The sequence below is a fragment of the Ambystoma mexicanum genome, assembly GCF_040938575.1.
Source record: "Ambystoma mexicanum isolate Mex_15411 chromosome 12 unlocalized genomic scaffold, UKY_AmexF1_1 Mex_chr12_unloc.1, whole genome shotgun sequence".
NCBI lineage: Eukaryota > Metazoa > Chordata > Amphibia > Caudata > Ambystomatidae > Ambystoma > Ambystoma mexicanum.
In genome coordinates, this window is record NW_027182322.1 from 15067292 (window position 1) to 15088179 (window position 20888).

Genomic DNA, 20888 nt, shown 5'->3' on the forward strand with positions numbered 1-20888 from the left:
GGCACATCTGTGGCCACATCCAGTGAAAACAAATTATTTTTAAAGCTAGGCATCATATGCTACAAAGGTACAATGGTGGAGCTATACATTCGGAACCAAAACAATCGACTGAAAAGAAACGCAAGGCAATGCCAATACTTTCACGATTCTGCACCGTTAAAACTGTGGTGTGATGTTTCTCTCTGTGCATTTCTATTTGTAGTGATTGTGAAGGCATACAGGATGTTGACACTGGCAGGGACGTAAACCTCAGTGATATATTATAGGCAGGTTTGCCATACGGGCACCAGCGTTTTCTCAGACAAATAGATATGAATGTCGATGATCCTATAATCATGGCCCGAGTTGCAGTGTGAAATACAAAATAACCGGGACAAAATCACACTGATGTTTATGCAAATGGAGATGCCGGGGATTGAACCCGGGACCTCATACATGCGAAGCATGCGCTCTACCACTGAGCTACATCCCCTCGGTGTGCAGTGGGCCTGTCCTGCAGACATCTTTTCCTGGGAGAATTCTTCCGGTCAAAATATGCTGCCAACTGAAGCACTAGCAAAAGACCAGGGAAAACGGGAGCAAGACTGGAAAAGCACATGGTCAGCTGAAGCAGTGTGCATTATGCTTCTCCATAAGAGATGACTTCCAGGGGAAGTATTCCACCAGAGGATTACCGTGCTCAAAGAGCCATCTCGTGGACAGAGACCATATGACAGTCAAAAAAAGGGAAACAATTGGAGATGCCAGGGATTGGACCCAGGGCCTCATCCATGCAAAGCAAGTGCTCTACCACTGAGCTACATCCCCTCGGTATGCAGTGTGTCTGTCCCGCAGACATAATTTTCAGGGAGAACTCTTCTGGTCAAAACATTCTGCCGAGTGAAGCACTAGCAAAAGAGCAGGGAAAACTGGAGCAAGAATGGAAAACCTCATGGTCACACTGAAGCAGTGTGCATTTTGCTTCTCCATAAGAGATGACTTCCAGGGGAAGATTTCCACCAGAGGATTACTGTGCTCAAAGGGCCATCTAGTGGATAGAGATCATATGACAGTCAAAAAGAGAAACAAGTGGAAATGCCCCAGGTCCTCATACATGCAAAGCATGCGCTCTACCACTGAGCTACATCCCCGCTGAGAGGACGCTTCCTCATCACACCTAAAAGCTTCAGGAGGGAGTGGGCTAAGTAAGGAAAGGGGTTTGCAGTAGTGCATATGAAAAAACATGACAACTGCCAAATTACATCTTACTACTTACAATGACAAAGTTAAAGCGCCAGGTCGATCTCATCACGTTGGTGCCTGAGACATCACATAATGTGACACAGCCATCTCGGATAGATGCCCCAGATTTGAGAAGTGTAGTTATGGAGAAAAAATAAATACATATATATATATATATATATGTATGTCTTCAAACACCAAAAATGAGATAGCACCATTTCGCGCAGGAATTCCTCCAGCCGAAAGCCCACATATGTTGCTAGATAGACTGACACCTCTTTCGGATGTCCTTCTGTATTTGCTGGCTAGTGGAAAGCAACGTGGACCCACCACTCTATAGCTCTGCCGTCATGAGTGTCCCTAGCACACTCGGCAGATGTCGCTTCTCTAGGCAGACAAGCAGTGGAATTCTGCGGAAGGTCAATGGTGCTTCCATTGGTTTTGCCACTAGGCGATCCATTGCAGCCCTAGAATGAAGCATAACCCGCTGAATGCATTCAGGGTGTTCTGCGGTGGGAAAGGTCAGAGGGGGTGATAGTTGGTGAGCGTGCACAGCACCTCAGAATGACACCACTGCCTAGCAGGGGGACCGGTGGAGACACTATTTTCAGCCAATGCCCCTCTGTCTGAACGAGTCTGCCTTGTGTCATCCCGGTAAGAGATCAGGCTAACAGGCTTCCAATGAAAAAAGCAGACATCACACTGAAGCATGGTGCACCGTGCATGTCCACAATCATCGGCTCCAAAGAGAAGACGTTCAGGAACAGGATTTAGTATGGCAAAAGAACACATCATCCTAATTCCTATGTACAGGATAAAAAGCCCACAATTGAGGAAAAATATCACATGGAGATGCCTGGGATCGAACCTGTGGCCTCATACTTCCCAAGTATGTGCTCTACCACTGAGTTACATCCCCACTGCCAGCAAGGAACTGTGAAATCTACCAGATGCTGGCTGGCTGCTTGGGACTAACAGCGCCCAGAACTGACGGTAACTGTCGAATTGGAGTTTCCAAATGGCAGACTTCATTTTAGAGCCACCTGTGTCTGGTTGTCCATAGAAACATGCAGAAAGGCTGCCCCCCCATGCAATTCCCCTGACCAACTAATGAAAAATATCAATATGTTCAAGACTTTTGCTTTTAGAAGCCAGAGATAGGCCCCAGCAGCAGAGCTGGTAGGATATTCCAGCTCAAAACTAACAAGTTACAGAACCTGATCGACTTAGGTTGACAACAGAGGCACATCTGTGGCCACATCCAGTGAAAACAAATTATTTTTAAAGCTAGGCATCATATGCTACAAAGGTACAATGGTGGAGCTATACATTCGGAACCAAAACAATCGACTGAAAAGAAACGCAAGGCAATGCCAATACTTTCACGATTCTGCACCGTTAAAACTGTGGTGTGATGTTTCTCTCTGTGCATTTCTATTTGTAGTGATTGTGAAGGCATACAGGATGTTGACACTGGCAGGGACGTAAACCTCAGTGATATATTATAGGCAGGTTTGCCATACGGGCACCAGCGTTTTCTCAGACAAATAGATATGAATGTCGATGATCCTATAATCATGGCCCGAGTTGCAGTGTGAAATACAAAATAACCGGGACAAAATCACACTGATGTTTATGCAAATGGAGATGCCGGGGATTGAACCCGGGACCTCATACATGCGAAGCATGCGCTCTACCACTGAGCTACATCCCCTCGGTGTGCAGTGGGCCTGTCCTGCAGACATCTTTTCCTGGGAGAATTCTTCCGGTCAAAATATGCTGCCAACTGAAGCACTAGCAAAAGACCAGGGAAAACGGGAGCAAGACTGGAAAAGCACATGGTCAGCTGAAGCAGTGTGCATTATGCTTCTCCATAAGAGATGACTTCCAGGGGAAGTATTCCACCAGAGGATTACCGTGCTCAAAGAGCCATCTCGTGGACAGAGACCATATGACAGTCAAAAAAAGGGAAACAATTGGAGATGCCAGGGATTGGACCCAGGGCCTCATCCATGCAAAGCAAGTGCTCTACCACTGAGCTACATCCCCTCGGTATGCAGTGTGTCTGTCCCGCAGACATAATTTTCAGGGAGAACTCTTCTGGTCAAAACATTCTGCCGAGTGAAGCACTAGCAAAAGAGCAGGGAAAACTGGAGCAAGAATGGAAAACCTCATGGTCACACTGAAGCAGTGTGCATTTTGCTTCTCCATAAGAGATGACTTCCAGGGGAAGATTTCCACCAGAGGATTACTGTGCTCAAAGGGCCATCTAGTGGATAGAGATCATATGACAGTCAAAAAGAGAAACAAGTGGAAATGCCCCAGGTCCTCATACATGCAAAGCATGCGCTCTACCACTGAGCTACATCCCCGCTGAGAGGACGCTTCCTCATCACACCTAAAAGCTTCAGGAGGGAGTGGGCTAAGTAAGGAAAGGGGTTTGCAGTAGTGCATATGAAAAAACATGACAACTGCCAAATTACATCTTACTACTTACAATGACAAAGTTAAAGCGCCAGGTCGATCTCATCACGTTGGTGCCTGAGACATCACATAATGTGACACAGCCATCTCGGATAGATGCCCCAGATTTGAGAAGTGTAGTTATGGAGAAAAAATAAATACATATATATATATATATATATGTATGTCTTCAAACACCAAAAATGAGATAGCACCATTTCGCGCAGGAATTCCTCCAGCCGAAAGCCCACATATGTTGCTAGATAGACTGACACCTCTTTCGGATGTCCTTCTGTATTTGCTGGCTAGTGGAAAGCAACGTGGACCCACCACTCTATAGCTCTGCCGTCATGAGTGTCCCTAGCACACTCGGCAGATGTCGCTTCTCTAGGCAGACAAGCAGTGGAATTCTGCGGAAGGTCAATGGTGCTTCCATTGGTTTTGCCACTAGGCGATCCATTGCAGCCCTAGAATGAAGCATAACCCGCTGAATGCATTCAGGGTGTTCTGCGGTGGGAAAGGTCAGAGGGGGTGATAGTTGGTGAGCGTGCACAGCACCTCAGAATGACACCACTGCCTAGCAGGGGGACCGGTGGAGACACTATTTTCAGCCAATGCCCCTCTGTCTGAACGAGTCTGCCTTGTGTCATCCCGGTAAGAGATCAGGCTAACAGGCTTCCAATGAAAAAAGCAGACATCACACTGAAGCATGGTGCACCGTGCATGTCCACAATCATCGGCTCCAAAGAGAAGACGTTCAGGAACAGGATTTAGTATGGCAAAAGAACACATCATCCTAATTCCTATGTACAGGATAAAAAGCCCACAATTGAGGAAAAATATCACATGGAGATGCCTGGGATCGAACCTGTGGCCTCATACTTCCCAAGTATGTGCTCTACCACTGAGTTACATCCCCACTGCCAGCAAGGAACTGTGAAATCTACCAGATGCTGGCTGGCTGCTTGGGACTAACAGCGCCCAGAACTGACGGTAACTGTCGAATTGGAGTTTCCAAATGGCAGACTTCATTTTAGAGCCACCTGTGTCTGGTTGTCCATAGAAACATGCAGAAAGGCTGCCCCCCCATGCAATTCCCCTGACCAACTAATGAAAAATATCAATATGTTCAAGACTTTTGCTTTTAGAAGCCAGAGATAGGCCCCAGCAGCAGAGCTGGTAGGATATTCCAGCTCAAAACTAACAAGTTACAGAACCTGATCGACTTAGGTTGACAACAGAGGCACATCTGTGGCCACATCCAGTGAAAACAAATTATTTTTAAAGCTAGGCATCATATGCTACAAAGGTACAATGGTGGAGCTATACATTCGGAACCAAAACAATCGACTGAAAAGAAACGCAAGGCAATGCCAATACTTTCACGATTCTGCACCGTTAAAACTGTGGTGTGATGTTTCTCTCTGTGCATTTCTATTTGTAGTGATTGTGAAGGCATACAGGATGTTGACACTGGCAGGGACGTAAACCTCAGTGATATATTATAGGCAGGTTTGCCATACGGGCACCAGCGTTTTCTCAGACAAATAGATATGAATGTCGATGATCCTATAATCATGGCCCGAGTTGCAGTGTGAAATACAAAATAACCGGGACAAAATCACACTGATGTTTATGCAAATGGAGATGCCGGGGATTGAACCCGGGACCTCATACATGCGAAGCATGCGCTCTACCACTGAGCTACATCCCCTCGGTGTGCAGTGGGCCTGTCCTGCAGACATCTTTTCCTGGGAGAATTCTTCCGGTCAAAATATGCTGCCAACTGAAGCACTAGCAAAAGACCAGGGAAAACGGGAGCAAGACTGGAAAAGCACATGGTCAGCTGAAGCAGTGTGCATTATGCTTCTCCATAAGAGATGACTTCCAGGGGAAGTATTCCACCAGAGGATTACCGTGCTCAAAGAGCCATCTCGTGGACAGAGACCATATGACAGTCAAAAAAAGGGAAACAATTGGAGATGCCAGGGATTGGACCCAGGGCCTCATCCATGCAAAGCAAGTGCTCTACCACTGAGCTACATCCCCTCGGTATGCAGTGTGTCTGTCCCGCAGACATAATTTTCAGGGAGAACTCTTCTGGTCAAAACATTCTGCCGAGTGAAGCACTAGCAAAAGAGCAGGGAAAACTGGAGCAAGAATGGAAAACCTCATGGTCACACTGAAGCAGTGTGCATTTTGCTTCTCCATAAGAGATGACTTCCAGGGGAAGATTTCCACCAGAGGATTACTGTGCTCAAAGGGCCATCTAGTGGATAGAGATCATATGACAGTCAAAAAGAGAAACAAGTGGAAATGCCCCAGGTCCTCATACATGCAAAGCATGCGCTCTACCACTGAGCTACATCCCCGCTGAGAGGACGCTTCCTCATCACACCTAAAAGCTTCAGGAGGGAGTGGGCTAAGTAAGGAAAGGGGTTTGCAGTAGTGCATATGAAAAAACATGACAACTGCCAAATTACATCTTACTACTTACAATGACAAAGTTAAAGCGCCAGGTCGATCTCATCACGTTGGTGCCTGAGACATCACATAATGTGACACAGCCATCTCGGATAGATGCCCCAGATTTGAGAAGTGTAGTTATGGAGAAAAAATAAATACATATATATATATATATATGTATGTCTTCAAACACCAAAAATGAGATAGCACCATTTCGCGCAGGAATTCCTCCAGCCGAAAGCCCACATATGTTGCTAGATAGACTGACACCTCTTTCGGATGTCCTTCTGTATTTGCTGGCTAGTGGAAAGCAACGTGGACCCACCACTCTATAGCTCTGCCGTCATGAGTGTCCCTAGCACACTCGGCAGATGTCGCTTCTCTAGGCAGACAAGCAGTGGAATTCTGCGGAAGGTCAATGGTGCTTCCATTGGTTTTGCCACTAGGCGATCCATTGCAGCCCTAGAATGAAGCATAACCCGCTGAATGCATTCAGGGTGTTCTGCGGTGGGAAAGGTCAGAGGGGGTGATAGTTGGTGAGCGTGCACAGCACCTCAGAATGACACCACTGCCTAGCAGGGGGACCGGTGGAGACACTATTTTCAGCCAATGCCCCTCTGTCTGAACGAGTCTGCCTTGTGTCATCCCGGTAAGAGATCAGGCTAACAGGCTTCCAATGAAAAAAGCAGACATCACACTGAAGCATGGTGCACCGTGCATGTCCACAATCATCGGCTCCAAAGAGAAGACGTTCAGGAACAGGATTTAGTATGGCAAAAGAACACATCATCCTAATTCCTATGTACAGGATAAAAAGCCCACAATTGAGGAAAAATATCACATGGAGATGCCTGGGATCGAACCTGTGGCCTCATACTTCCCAAGTATGTGCTCTACCACTGAGTTACATGCCCACTGCCAGCAAGGAACTGTGAAATCTACCAGATGCTGGCTGCTTGGGACTAACAGCGCCCAGAACTGACGGTAACTGTCGAATTGGAGTTTCCAAATGGCAGACTTCATTTTAGAGCCACCTGTGTCTGGTTGTCCATAGAAACATGCAGAAAGGCTGCCCCCCCATGCAATTCCCCTGACCAACTAATGAAAAATATCAATATGTTCAAGACTTTTGCTTTTAGAAGCCAGAGATAGGCCCCAGCAGCAGAGCTGGTAGGATATTCCAGCTCAAAACTAACAAGTTACAGAACCTGATCGACTTAGGTTGACAACAGAGGCACATCTGTGGCCACATCCAGTGAAAACAAATTATTTTTAAAGCTAGGCATCATATGCTACAAAGGTACAATGGTAGAGCTATACATTCGGAACCAAAACAATCGACTGAAAAGAAACGCAAGGCAATGCCAATACTTTCACGATTCTGCACCGTTAAAACTGTGGTGTGATGTTTCTCTCTGTGCATTTCTATTTGTAGTGATTGTGAAGGCATACAGGATGTTGACACTGGCAGGGACGTAAACCTCAGTGATATATTATAGGCAGGTTTGCCATACGGGCACCAGCGTTTTCTCAGACAAATAGATATGAATGTCGATGATCCTATAATCATGGCCCGAGTTGCAGTGTGAAATACAAAATAACCGGGACAAAATCACACTGATGTTTATGCAAATGGAGATGCCGGGGATTGAACCCGGGACCTCATACATGCGAAGCATGCGCTCTACCACTGAGCTACATCCCCTCGGTGTGCAGTGGGCCTGTCCTGCAGACATCTTTTCCTGGGAGAATTCTTCCGGTCAAAATATGCTGCCAACTGAAGCACTAGCAAAAGACCAGGGAAAACGGGAGCAAGACTGGAAAAGCACATGGTCAGCTGAAGCAGTGTGCATTATGCTTCTCCATAAGAGATGACTTCCAGGGGAAGTATTCCACCAGAGGATTACCGTGCTCAAAGAGCCATCTCGTGGACAGAGACCATATGACAGTCAAAAAAAGGGAAACAATTGGAGATGCCAGGGATTGGACCCAGGGCCTCATCCATGCAAAGCAAGTGCTCTACCACTGAGCTACATCCCCTCGGTATGCAGTGTGTCTGTCCCGCAGACATAATTTTCAGGGAGAACTCTTCTGGTCAAAACATTCTGCCGAGTGAAGCACTAGCAAAAGAGCAGGGAAAACTGGAGCAAGAATGGAAAACCTCATGGTCACACTGAAGCAGTGTGCATTTTGCTTCTCCATAAGAGATGACTTCCAGGGGAAGATTTCCACCAGAGGATTACTGTGCTCAAAGGGCCATCTAGTGGATAGAGATCATATGACAGTCAAAAAGAGAAACAAGTGGAAATGCCCCAGGTCCTCATACATGCAAAGCATGCGCTCTACCACTGAGCTACATCCCCGCTGAGAGGACGCTTCCTCATCACACCTAAAAGCTTCAGGAGGGAGTGGGCTAAGTAAGGAAAGGGGTTTGCAGTAGTGCATATGAAAAAACATGACAACTGCCAAATTACATCTTACTACTTACAATGACAAAGTTAAAGCGCCAGGTCGATCTCATCACGTTGGTGCCTGAGACATCACATAATGTGACACAGCCATCTCGGATAGATGCCCCAGATTTGAGAAGTGTAGTTATGGAGAAAAAATAAATACATATATATATATATATATATGTATGTCTTCAAACACCAAAAATGAGATAGCACCATTTCGCGCAGGAATTCCTCCAGCCGAAAGCCCACATATGTTGCTAGATAGACTGACACCTCTTTCGGATGTCCTTCTGTATTTGCTGGCTAGTGGAAAGCAACGTGGACCCACCACTCTATAGCTCTGCCGTCATGAGTGTCCCTAGCACACTCGGCAGATGTCGCTTCTCTAGGCAGACAAGCAGTGGAATTCTGCGGAAGGTCAATGGTGCTTCCATTGGTTTTGCCACTAGGCGATCCATTGCAGCCCTAGAATGAAGCATAACCCGCTGAATGCATTCAGGGTGTTCTGCGGTGGGAAAGGTCAGAGGGGGTGATAGTTGGTGAGCGTGCACAGCACCTCAGAATGACACCACTGCCTAGCAGGGGGACCGGTGGAGACACTATTTTCAGCCAATGCCCCTCTGTCTGAACGAGTCTGCCTTGTGTCATCCCGGTAAGAGATCAGGCTAACAGGCTTCCAATGAAAAAAGCAGACATCACACTGAAGCATGGTGCACCGTGCATGTCCACAATCATCGGCTCCAAAGAGAAGACGTTCAGGAACAGGATTTAGTATGGCAAAAGAACACATCATCCTAATTCCTATGTACAGGATAAAAAGCCCACAATTGAGGAAAAATATCACATGGAGATGCCTGGGATCGAACCTGTGGCCTCATACTTCCCAAGTATGTGCTCTACCACTGAGTTACATCCCCACTGCCAGCAAGGAACTGTGAAATCTACCAGATGCTGGCTGGCTGCTTGGGACTAACAGCGCCCAGAACTGACGGTAACTGTCGAATTGGAGTTTCCAAATGGCAGACTTCATTTTAGAGCCACCTGTGTCTGGTTGTCCATAGAAACATGCAGAAAGGCTGCCCCCCCATGCAATTCCCCTGACCAACTAATGAAAAATATCAATATGTTCAAGACTTTTGCTTTTAGAAGCCAGAGATAGGCCCCAGCAGCAGAGCTGGTAGGATATTCCAGCTCAAAACTAACAAGTTACAGAACCTGATCGACTTAGGTTGACAACAGAGGCACATCTGTGGCCACATCCAGTGAAAACAAATTATTTTTAAAGCTAGGCATCATATGCTACAAAGGTACAATGGTGGAGCTATACATTCGGAACCAAAACAATCGACTGAAAAGAAACGCAAGGCAATGCCAATACTTTCACGATTCTGCACCGTTAAAACTGTGGTGTGATGTTTCTCTCTGTGCATTTCTATTTGTAGTGATTGTGAAGGCATACAGGATGTTGACACTGGCAGGGACGTAAACCTCAGTGATATATTATAGGCAGGTTTGCCATACGGGCACCAGCGTTTTCTCAGACAAATAGATATGAATGTCGATGATCCTATAATCATGGCCCGAGTTGCAGTGTGAAATACAAAATAACCGGGACAAAATCACACTGATGTTTATGCAAATGGAGATGCCGGGGATTGAACCCGGGACCTCATACATGCGAAGCATGCGCTCTACCACTGAGCTACATCCCCTCGGTGTGCAGTGGGCCTGTCCTGCAGACATCTTTTCCTGGGAGAATTCTTCCGGTCAAAATATGCTGCCAACTGAAGCACTAGCAAAAGACCAGGGAAAACGGGAGCAAGACTGGAAAAGCACATGGTCAGCTGAAGCAGTGTGCATTATGCTTCTCCATAAGAGATGACTTCCAGGGGAAGTATTCCACCAGAGGATTACCGTGCTCAAAGAGCCATCTCGTGGACAGAGACCATATGACAGTCAAAAAAAGGGAAACAATTGGAGATGCCAGGGATTGGACCCAGGGCCTCATCCATGCAAAGCAAGTGCTCTACCACTGAGCTACATCCCCTCGGTATGCAGTGTGTCTGTCCCGCAGACATAATTTTCAGGGAGAACTCTTCTGGTCAAAACATTCTGCCGAGTGAAGCACTAGCAAAAGAGCAGGGAAAACTGGAGCAAGAATGGAAAACCTCATGGTCACACTGAAGCAGTGTGCATTTTGCTTCTCCATAAGAGATGACTTCCAGGGGAAGATTTCCACCAGAGGATTACTGTGCTCAAAGGGCCATCTAGTGGATAGAGATCATATGACAGTCAAAAAGAGAAACAAGTGGAAATGCCCCAGGTCCTCATACATGCAAAGCATGCGCTCTACCACTGAGCTACATCCCCGCTGAGAGGACGCTTCCTCATCACACCTAAAAGCTTCAGGAGGGAGTGGGCTAAGTAAGGAAAGGGGTTTGCAGTAGTGCATATGAAAAAACATGACAACTGCCAAATTACATCTTACTACTTACAATGACAAAGTTAAAGCGCCAGGTCGATCTCATCACGTTGGTGCCTGAGACATCACATAATGTGACACAGCCATCTCGGATAGATGCCCCAGATTTGAGAAGTGTAGTTATGGAGAAAAAATAAATACATATATATATATATATATATGTATGTCTTCAAACACCAAAAATGAGATAGCACCATTTCGCGCAGGAATTCCTCCAGCCGAAAGCCCACATATGTTGCTAGATAGACTGACACCTCTTTCGGATGTCCTTCTGTATTTGCTGGCTAGTGGAAAGCAACGTGGACCCACCACTCTATAGCTCTGCCGTCATGAGTGTCCCTAGCACACTCGGCAGATGTCGCTTCTCTAGGCAGACAAGCAGTGGAATTCTGCGGAAGGTCAATGGTGCTTCCATTGGTTTTGCCACTAGGCGATCCATTGCAGCCCTAGAATGAAGCATAACCCGCTGAATGCATTCAGGGTGTTCTGCGGTGGGAAAGGTCAGAGGGGGTGATAGTTGGTGAGCGTGCACAGCACCTCAGAATGACACCACTGCCTAGCAGGGGGACCGGTGGAGACACTATTTTCAGCCAATGCCCCTCTGTCTGAACGAGTCTGCCTTGTGTCATCCCGGTAAGAGATCAGGCTAACAGGCTTCCAATGAAAAAAGCAGACATCACACTGAAGCATGGTGCACCGTGCATGTCCACAATCATCGGCTCCAAAGAGAAGACGTTCAGGAACAGGATTTAGTATGGCAAAAGAACACATCATCCTAATTCCTATGTACAGGATAAAAAGCCCACAATTGAGGAAAAATATCACATGGAGATGCCTGGGATCGAACCTGTGGCCTCATACTTCCCAAGTATGTGCTCTACCACTGAGTTACATCCCCACTGCCAGCAAGGAACTGTGAAATCTACCAGATGCTGGCTGGCTGCTTGGGACTAACAGCGCCCAGAACTGACGGTAACTGTCGAATTGGAGTTTCCAAATGGCAGACTTCATTTTAGAGCCACCTGTGTCTGGTTGTCCATAGAAACATGCAGAAAGGCTGCCCCCCCATGCAATTCCCCTGACCAACTAATGAAAAATATCAATATGTTCAAGACTTTTGCTTTTAGAAGCCAGAGATAGGCCCCAGCAGCAGAGCTGGTAGGATATTCCAGCTCAAAACTAACAAGTTACAGAACCTGATCGACTTAGGTTGACAACAGAGGCACATCTGTGGCCACATCCAGTGAAAACAAATTATTTTTAAAGCTAGGCATCATATGCTACAAAGGTACAATGGTGGAGCTATACATTCGGAACCAAAACAATCGACTGAAAAGAAACGCAAGGCAATGCCAATACTTTCACGATTCTGCACCGTTAAAACTGTGGTGTGATGTTTCTCTCTGTGCATTTCTATTTGTAGTGATTGTGAAGGCATACAGGATGTTGACACTGGCAGGGACGTAAACCTCAGTGATATATTATAGGCAGGTTTGCCATACGGGCACCAGCGTTTTCTCAGACAAATAGATATGAATGTCGATGATCCTATAATCATGGCCCGAGTTGCAGTGTGAAATACAAAATAACCGGGACAAAATCACACTGATGTTTATGCAAATGGAGATGCCGGGGATTGAACCCGGGACCTCATACATGCGAAGCATGCGCTCTACCACTGAGCTACATCCCCTCGGTGTGCAGTGGGCCTGTCCTGCAGACATCTTTTCCTGGGAGAATTCTTCCGGTCAAAATATGCTGCCAACTGAAGCACTAGCAAAAGACCAGGGAAAACGGGAGCAAGACTGGAAAAGCACATGGTCAGCTGAAGCAGTGTGCATTATGCTTCTCCATAAGAGATGACTTCCAGGGGAAGTATTCCACCAGAGGATTACCGTGCTCAAAGAGCCATCTCGTGGACAGAGACCATATGACAGTCAAAAAAAGGGAAACAATTGGAGATGCCAGGGATTGGACCCAGGGCCTCATCCATGCAAAGCAAGTGCTCTACCACTGAGCTACATCCCCTCGGTATGCAGTGTGTCTGTCCCGCAGACATAATTTTCAGGGAGAACTCTTCTGGTCAAAACATTCTGCCGAGTGAAGCACTAGCAAAAGAGCAGGGAAAACTGGAGCAAGAATGGAAAACCTCATGGTCACACTGAAGCAGTGTGCATTTTGCTTCTCCATAAGAGATGACTTCCAGGGGAAGATTTCCACCAGAGGATTACTGTGCTCAAAGGGCCATCTAGTGGATAGAGATCATATGACAGTCAAAAAGAGAAACAAGTGGAAATGCCCCAGGTCCTCATACATGCAAAGCATGCGCTCTACCACTGAGCTACATCCCCGCTGAGAGGACGCTTCCTCATCACACCTAAAAGCTTCAGGAGGGAGTGGGCTAAGTAAGGAAAGGGGTTTGCAGTAGTGCATATGAAAAAACATGACAACTGCCAAATTACATCTTACTACTTACAATGACAAAGTTAAAGCGCCAGGTCGATCTCATCACGTTGGTGCCTGAGACATCACATAATGTGACACAGCCATCTCGGATAGATGCCCCAGATTTGAGAAGTGTAGTTATGGAGAAAAAATAAATACATATATATATATATATATGTATGTCTTCAAACACCAAAAATGAGATAGCACCATTTCGCGCAGGAATTCCTCCAGCCGAAAGCCCACATATGTTGCTAGATAGACTGACACCTCTTTCGGATGTCCTTCTGTATTTGCTGGCTAGTGGAAAGCAACGTGGACCCACCACTCTATAGCTCTGCCGTCATGAGTGTCCCTAGCACACTCGGCAGATGTCGCTTCTCTAGGCAGACAAGCAGTGGAATTCTGCGGAAGGTCAATGGTGCTTCCATTGGTTTTGCCACTAGGCGATCCATTGCAGCCCTAGAATGAAGCATAACCCGCTGAATGCATTCAGGGTGTTCTGCGGTGGGAAAGGTCAGAGGGGGTGATAGTTGGTGAGCGTGCACAGCACCTCAGAATGACACCACTGCCTAGCAGGGGGACCGGTGGAGACACTATTTTCAGCCAATGCCCCTCTGTCTGAACGAGTCTGCCTTGTGTCATCCCGGTAAGAGATCAGGCTAACAGGCTTCCAATGAAAAAAGCAGACATCACACTGAAGCATGGTGCACCGTGCATGTCCACAATCATCGGCTCCAAAGAGAAGACGTTCAGGAACAGGATTTAGTATGGCAAAAGAACACATCATCCTAATTCCTATGTACAGGATAAAAAGCCCACAATTGAGGAAAAATATCACATGGAGATGCCTGGGATCGAACCTGTGGCCTCATACTTCCCAAGTATGTGCTCTACCACTGAGTTACATGCCCACTGCCAGCAAGGAACTGTGAAATCTACCAGATGCTGGCTGCTTGGGACTAACAGCGCCCAGAACTGACGGTAACTGTCGAATTGGAGTTTCCAAATGGCAGACTTCATTTTAGAGCCACCTGTGTCTGGTTGTCCATAGAAACATGCAGAAAGGCTGCCCCCCCATGCAATTCCCCTGACCAACTAATGAAAAATATCAATATGTTCAAGACTTTTGCTTTTAGAAGCCAGAGATAGGCCCCAGCAGCAGAGCTGGTAGGATATTCCAGCTCAAAACTAACAAGTTACAGAACCTGATCGACTTAGGTTGACAACAGAGGCACATCTGTGGCCACATCCAGTGAAAACAAATTATTTTTAAAGCTAGGCATCATATGCTACAAAGGTACAATGGTAGAGCTATACATTCGGAACCAAAACAATCGACTGAAAAGAAACGCAAGGCAATGCCAATACTTTCACGATTCTGCACCGTTAAAACTGTGGTGTGATGTTTCTCTCTGTGCATTTCTATTTGTAGTGATTGTGAAGGCATACAGGATGTTGACACTGGCAGGGACGTAAACCTCAGTGATATATTATAGGCAGGTTTGCCATACGGGCACCAGCGTTTTCTCAGACAAATAGATATGAATGTCGATGATCCTATAATCATGGCCCGAGTTGCAGTGTGAAATACAAAATAACCGGGACAAAATCACACTGATGTTTATGCAAATGGAGATGCCGGGGATTGAACCCGGGACCTCATACATGCGAAGCATGCGCTCTACCACTGAGCTACATCCCCTCGGTGTGCAGTGGGCCTGTCCTGCAGACATCTTTTCCTGGGAGAATTCTTCCGGTCAAAATATGCTGCCAACTGAAGCACTAGCAAAAGACCAGGGAAAACGGGAGCAAGACTGGAAAAGCACATGGTCAGCTGAAGCAGTGTGCATTATGCTTCTCCATAAGAGATGACTTCCAGGGGAAGTATTCCACCAAAGGATTACCGTGCTCAAAGAGCCATCTCGTGGACAGAGACCATATGACAGTCAAAAAAAGGGAAACAATTGGAGATGCCAGGGATTGGACCCAGGGCCTCATCCATGCAAAGCAAGTGCTCTACCACTGAGCTACATCCCCTCGGTATGCAGTGTGTCTGTCCCGCAGACATAATTTTCAGGGAGAACTCTTCTGGTCAAAACATTCTGCCGAGTGAAGCACTAGCAAAAGAGCAGGGAAAACTGGAGCAAGAATGGAAAACCTCATGGTCACACTGAAGCAGTGTGCATTTTGCTTCTCCATAAGAGATGACTTCCAGGGGAAGATTTCCACCAGAGGATTACTGTGCTCAAAGGGCCATCTAGTGGATAGAGATCATATGACAGTCAAAAAGAGAAACAAGTGGAAATGCCCCAGGTCCTCATACATGCAAAGCATGCGCTCTACCACTGAGCTACATCCCCGCTGAGAGGACGCTTCCTCATCACACCTAAAAGCTTCAGGAGGGAGTGGGCTAAGTAAGGAAAGGGGCTTGCAGTAGTGCATATGAAAAAACATGACAACTGCCAAATTACATCTTACTACTTACAATGACAAAGTTAAAGCGCCAGGTCGATCTCATCACGTTGGTGCCTGAGACATCACATAATGTGACACAGCCATCTCGGATAGATGCCCCAGATTTGAGAAGTGTAGTTATGGAGAAAAAATAAATACATATATATATATATATATATGTATGTCTTCAAACACCAAAAATGAGATAGCACCATTTCGCGCAGGAATTCCTCCAGCCGAAAGCCCACATATGTTGCTAGATAGACTGACACCTCTTTCGGATGTCCTTCTGTATTTGCTGGCTAGTGGAAAGCAACGTGGACCCACCACTCTATAGCTCTGCCGTCATGAGTGTCCCTAGCACACTCGGCAGATGTCGCTTCTCTAGGCAGACAAGCAGTGGAATTCTGCGGAAGGTCAATGGTGCTTCCATTGGTTTTGCCACTAGGCGATCCATTGCAGCCCTAGAATGAAGCATAACCCGCTGAATGCATTCAGGGTGTTCTGCGGTGGGAAAGGTCAGAGGGGGTGATAGTTGGTGAGCGTGCACAGCACCTCAGAATGACACCACTGCCTAGCAGGGGGACCGGTGGAGACACTATTTTCAGCCAATGCCCCTCTGTCTGAACGAGTCTGCCTTGTGTCATCCCGGTAAGAGATCAGGCTAACAGGCTTCCAATGAAAAAAGCAGACATCACACTGAAGCATGGTGCACCGTGCATGTCCACAATCATCGGCTCCAAAGAGAAGACGTTCAGGAACAGGATTTAGTATGGCAAAAGAACACATCATCCTAATTCCTATGTACAGGATAAAAAGCCCACAATTGAGGAAAAATATCACATGGAGATGCCTGGGATCGAACCTGTGGCCTCATACTTCCCAAGTATGTGCTCTACCACTGAGTTACATCCCCACTGCCAGCAAGGAACTGTGAAATCTACCAGATGCTGGCTGGCTGCTTGGGACTAACAGCGCCCAGAACTGACGGTAACTGTCGAATTGGAGTTTCCAAATGGCAGACTTCATTTTAGAGCCACCTGTGTCTGGTTGTCCATAGAAACATGCAGAAAGGCTGCCCCCCCATGCAATTCCCCTGACCAACTAATGAAAAATATCAATATGTTCAAGACTTTTGCTTTTAGAAGCCAGAGATAGGCCCCAGCAGCAGAGCTGGTAGGATATTCCAGCTCAAAACTAACAAGTTACAGAACCTGATCGACTTAGGTTGACAACAGAGGCACATCTGTGGCCACATCCAGTGAAAACAAATTATTTTTAAAGCTAGGCATCATATGCTACAAAGGTACAATGGTGGAGCTATACATTCGGAACCAAAACAATCGACTGAAAAGAAACGCAAGGCAATGCCAATACTTTCACGATTCTGCACCGTTAAAACTGTGGTGTGATGTTTCTCTCTGTGCATTTCTATTTGTAGTGATTGTGAAGGCATACAGGATGTTGACACTGGCAGGGACGTAAACCTCAGTGATATATTATAGGCAGGTTTGCCATACGGGCACCAGCGTTTTCTCAGACAAATAGATATGAATGTCGATGATCCTATAATCATGGCCCGAGTTGCAGTGTGAAATACAAAATAACCGGGACAAAATCACACTGATGTTTATGCAAATGGAGATGCCGGGGATTGAACCCGGGACCTCATACATGCGAAGCATGCGCTCTACCACTGAGCTACATCCCCTCGGTGTGCAGTGGGCCTGTCCTGCAGACATCTTTTCCTGGGAGAATTCTTCCGGTCAAAATATGCTGCCAACTGAAGCACTAGCAAAAGACCAGGGAAAACGGGAGCAAGACTGGAAAAGCACATGGTCAGCTGAAGCAGTGTGCATTATGCTTCTCCATAAGAGATGACTTCCAGGGGAAGTATTCCACCAGAGGATTACCGTGCTCAAAGAGCCATCTCGTGGACAGAGAACATATGACAGTCAAAAAAAGGGAAACAATTGGAGATGCCAGGGATTGGACCCAGGGCCTCATCCATGCAAAGCAAGTGCTCTACCACTGAGCTACATCCCCTCGGTATGCAGTGTGTCTGTCCCGCAGACATAATTTTCAGGGAGAACTCTTCTGGTCAAAACATTCTGCCGAGTGAAGCACTAGCAAAAGAGCAGGGAAAACTGGAGCAAGAATGGAAAACCTCATGGTCACACTGAAGCAGTGTGCATTTTGCTTCTCCATAAGAGATGACTTCCAGGGGAAGATTTCCACCAGAGGATTACTGTGCTCAAAGGGCCATCTAGTGGATAGAGATCATATGACAGTCAAAAAGAGAAACAAGTGGAAATGCCCCAGGTCCTCATACATGCAAAGCATGCGCTCTACCACTGAGCTACATCCCCGCTGAGAGGACGCTTCCTCATCACACCTAAAAGCTTCAGGAGGGAGTGGGCTAAGTAAGGAAAGGGGCTTGCAGTAGTGCATATGAAAAAACATGACAACTGCCAAATTACATCTTACTACTTACAATGACAAAGTTAAAGCGCCAGGTCGATCTCATCACGTTGGTGCCTGAGACATCACATAATGTGACACAGCCATCTCGGATAGATGCCCCAGATTTGAGAAGTGTAGTTATGGAGAAAAAATAAATACATATATATATATATATATATGTATGTCTTCAAACACCAAAAATGAGATAGCACCATTTCGCGCAGGAATTCCTCCAGCCGAAAGCCCACATATGTTGCTAGATAGACTGACACCTCTTTCGGATGTCCTTCTGTATTTGCTGGCTAGTGGAAAGCAACGTGGACCCACCACTCTATAGCTCTGCCGTCATGAGTGTCCCTAGCACACTCGGCAGATGTCGCTTCTCTAGGCAGACAAGCAGTGGAATTCTGCGGAAGGTCAATGGTGCTTCCATTGGTTTTGCCACTAGGCGATCCATTGCAGCCCTAGAATGAAGCATAACCCGCTGAATGCATTCAGGGTGTTCTGCGGTGGGAAAGGTCAGAGGGGGTGATAGTTGGTGAGCGTGCACAGCACCTCAGAATGACACCACTGCCTAGCAGGGGGACCGGTGGAGACACTATTTTCAGCCAATGCCCCTCTGTCTGAACGAGTCTGCCTTGTGTCATCCCGGTAAGAGATCAGGCTAACAGGCTTCCAATGAAAAAAGCAGACATCACACTGAAGCATGGTGCACCGTGCATGTCCACAATCATCGGCTCCAAAGAGAAGACGTTCAGGAACAGGATTTAGTATGGCAAAAGAACACATCATCCTAATTCCTATGTACAGGATAAAAAGCCCACAATTGAGGAAAAATATCACATGGAGATGCCTGGGATCGAACCTGTGGCCTCATACTTCCCAAGTATGTGCTCTACCACTGAGTTACATCCCCACTGCCAGCAAGGAACTGTGAAATCTACCAGATGCTGGCTGGCTGCTTGGGACTAACAGCGCCCAGAACTGACGGTAACTGTCGAATTGGAGTTTCCAAATGGCAGACTTCATTTTAGAGCCACCTGTGTCTGGTTGTCCATAGAAACATGCAGAAAGGCTGCCCCCCCATGCAATTCCCCTGACCAACTAATGAAAAATATCAATATGTTCAAGACTTTTGCTTTTAGAAGCCAGAGATAGGCCCCAGCAGCAGAGCTGGTAGGATATTCCAGCTCAAAACTAACAAGTTACAGAACCTGATCGACTTAGGTTGACAACAGAGGCACATCTGTGGCCACATCCAGTGAAAACAAATTATTTTTAAAGCTAGGCATCATATGCTACAAAGGTACAATGGTGGAGCTATACATTCGGAACCAAAACAATCGACTGAAAAGAAACGCAAGGCAATGCCAATACTTTCACGATTCTGCACCGTTAAAACTGTGGTGTGATGTTTCTCTCTGTGCATTTCTATTTGTAGTGATTGTGAAGGCATACAGGATGTTGACACTGGCAGGGACGTAAACCTCAGTGATATATTATAGGCAGGTTTGCCATACGGGCACCAGCGTTTTCTCAGACAAATAGATATGAATGTCGATGATCCTATAATCATGGCCCGAGTTGCAGTGTGAAATACAAAATAACCGGGACAAAATCACACTGATGTTTATGCAAATGGAGATGCCGGGGATTGAACCCGGGACCTCATACATGCGAAGCATGCGCTCTACCACTGAGCTACATCCCCTCGGTGTGCAGTGGGCCTGTCCTGCAGACATCTTTTCCTGGGAGAATTCTTCCGGTCAAAATATGCTGCCAACTGAAGCACTAGCAAAAGACCAGGGAAAACGGGAGCAAGACTGGAAAAGCACATGGTCAGCTGAAGCAGTGTGCATTATGCTTCTCCATAAGAGATGACTTCCAGGGGAAGTATTCCACCAGAGGATTACCGTGCTCAAAGAGCCATCTCGTGGACAGAGAACATATGACAGTCAAAAAAAGGGAAACAATTGGAGATGCCAGGGATTGGACCCAGGGCCTCATCCATGCAAAGCAAGTGCTCTACCACTGAGCTACATCCCCTCGGTATGCAGTGTGTCTGTCCCGCAGACATAATTTTCAGGGAGAACTCTTCTGGTCAAAACATTCTGCCGAGTGAAGCACTAGCAAAAGAGCAGGGAAAACTGGAGCAAGAATGGAAAACCTCATGGTCACACTGAAGCAGTGTGCATTTTGCTTCTCCATAAGAGATGACTTCCAGGGGAAGATTTCCACCAGAGGATTACTGTGCTCAAAGGGCCATCTAGTGGATAGAGATCATATGACAGTCAAAAAGAGAAACAAGTGGAAATGCCCCAGGTCCTCATACATGCAAAGCATGCGCTCTACCACTGAGCTACATCCCCGCTGAGAGGACGCTTCCTCATCACACCTAAAAGCTTCAGGAGGGAGTGGGCTAAGTAAGGAAAGGG

The 20888-nt window shown here is 46.6% G+C and overlaps 9 non-coding genes across 9 annotated transcripts; all 9 read right to left on the reverse strand.

The window, feature by feature from the left end:
* Positions 1 to 400: 400 nt before the first annotated feature.
* TRNAA-CGC (transfer RNA alanine (anticodon CGC)) lies at positions 401 to 472 on the reverse strand. Its single transcript has one exon. It is a non-coding gene; the product is annotated as a tRNA-Ala (tRNA).
* A 2391-nt stretch (positions 473 to 2863) lies between these two features.
* Positions 2864 to 2935, reverse strand: TRNAA-CGC (transfer RNA alanine (anticodon CGC)). The gene has a single exon. It is a non-coding gene; the product is annotated as a tRNA-Ala (tRNA).
* A 2391-nt stretch (positions 2936 to 5326) lies between these two features.
* TRNAA-CGC (transfer RNA alanine (anticodon CGC)) lies at positions 5327 to 5398 on the reverse strand. The gene has a single exon. It is a non-coding gene; the product is annotated as a tRNA-Ala (tRNA).
* A 2385-nt stretch (positions 5399 to 7783) lies between these two features.
* Positions 7784 to 7855, reverse strand: TRNAA-CGC (transfer RNA alanine (anticodon CGC)). The gene has a single exon. It is a non-coding gene; the product is annotated as a tRNA-Ala (tRNA).
* A 2391-nt stretch (positions 7856 to 10246) lies between these two features.
* Positions 10247 to 10318, reverse strand: TRNAA-CGC (transfer RNA alanine (anticodon CGC)). The gene has a single exon. It is a non-coding gene; the product is annotated as a tRNA-Ala (tRNA).
* Positions 10319 to 12709: 2391 nt separating this feature from the next.
* Positions 12710 to 12781, reverse strand: TRNAA-CGC (transfer RNA alanine (anticodon CGC)). Its single transcript has one exon. It is a non-coding gene; the product is annotated as a tRNA-Ala (tRNA).
* Positions 12782 to 15166: 2385 nt separating this feature from the next.
* Positions 15167 to 15238, reverse strand: TRNAA-CGC (transfer RNA alanine (anticodon CGC)). The gene has a single exon. It is a non-coding gene; the product is annotated as a tRNA-Ala (tRNA).
* Positions 15239 to 17629: 2391 nt separating this feature from the next.
* On the reverse strand, positions 17630 to 17701 carry TRNAA-CGC (transfer RNA alanine (anticodon CGC)). Its single transcript has one exon. It is a non-coding gene; the product is annotated as a tRNA-Ala (tRNA).
* Positions 17702 to 20092: 2391 nt separating this feature from the next.
* TRNAA-CGC (transfer RNA alanine (anticodon CGC)) lies at positions 20093 to 20164 on the reverse strand. Its single transcript has one exon. It is a non-coding gene; the product is annotated as a tRNA-Ala (tRNA).
* Between the last annotated feature and the right edge of the window lie 724 nt (positions 20165 to 20888).